This window comes from Camelus dromedarius, unplaced genomic scaffold, assembly GCF_036321535.1.
Source record: "Camelus dromedarius isolate mCamDro1 unplaced genomic scaffold, mCamDro1.pat HAP1_SCAFFOLD_48, whole genome shotgun sequence".
Lineage (NCBI taxonomy): Eukaryota > Metazoa > Chordata > Mammalia > Artiodactyla > Camelidae > Camelus > Camelus dromedarius.
The window spans coordinates 556460-557806 of record NW_026989843.1 but is presented as its reverse complement, the minus strand read 5'-3'; positions in this window follow the sequence as shown (position 1 = coordinate 557806).

Genomic DNA, 1347 nt, shown 5'->3' with positions numbered 1-1347 from the left:
AATAAGTGGAAGAGGGTCATGGTTCCAGTGGCAGATTTGCTTATGTGTTATGGAGAGGACAAGTAATCACAGTGTTATGTGTCTTCCCCCCATGCTGTTCCTGTTAGTGTAGCTCCATTCTCATCAGCTGTGGCTTCTTTAATAAATGTTTTTTCTCTCTGGCTTGTATCCCAGCCATCAGCTTAGTGGCCCAAGTTAAGTGCTTCCCACACGCTGCATGTGGCTGGGTCGTTCTCCCAGTGGTCTGCTCAGTGGTCATCTTCTGAAAACACTAAGACCAATTCAAATTCTGAACTAGGAGGATGACCCGTTTTATGTTCCCCAAATGCTTCTAGCAAGTTGCCCCGTTTTTTGTTTGTTTTCTTCAATACTCCTACCTTACTGCCATTCAAGGAGACAAGAGAATATCATTTAGCAGGATGTATAGAAGTAGCTTTCTGTCAAATTACACCTGAAAGAGGACAGTTCTTGCCCATTGGATACTGTTGTGCTTATAAATTTTAAGGAACAGCTGACTTTTTTTTTTTTTTTTTTTTGCCTTGTGGGATATTGCGCTCATAGTGGGAGAAACTCTTACCACAGTGTGTACACTTGGAACTAACATAGTAACTATGTTAAGGAATTCAAAACAGCTTAAATGAAAACACTGTGAATTGTGTATATATATATACATATTTACCATGTTAACTCATGTGTCCGTGGCTTTGATTAGGATATAAAAGCCATTCACAGTTTTACAGACTTAACTTTTCTTTATTCTAGCTGCAGAGCTCCCAAGGACCAGACTGACTATGAGAACAACCTAGCCATGAAGGTGTTCTTGTTCCTGTTTGTCAACTACTACTCCTCATGTTTATACATCACATTCTTTAAGGGCAGATTTGTGACTTATCCGGGAGATCTGGTGTATTGGCTGTGAAAATACAGAAATGAAGACGTGTGAATACAGCTTTGTGTTCTGACAGTCTAACCTGTTTCATGTTTTCTCTTAGTTGCCCAATGAAGAGTGTCTTTACTCTCTGTTCCTCAGATTTTTTTAGGCATAAAATAATGACTTTATTTCATGTTAGAGCTATCTAAAATTTAAATGAGATTTTCTTTCTAATATTCCAGTGTGACCCAGGTGGCTGTCTCCTTGAACTGATGACACAGCTGACAATAATCATGGGAGGACAGTCAATCTGGAATAACATACAAGAAGTGTTACTTCCGTGAATACTAAGTCATGTGATCTTGGGGTGAGAATGGCCCACCCATCCAAGTCATTTTCCTGCTTGCCCATCTCTAGAACAGGGGAGACTCTCTGCTTATTAAAGCTCTCCAGATAAGATGACCCAGACAACAGTG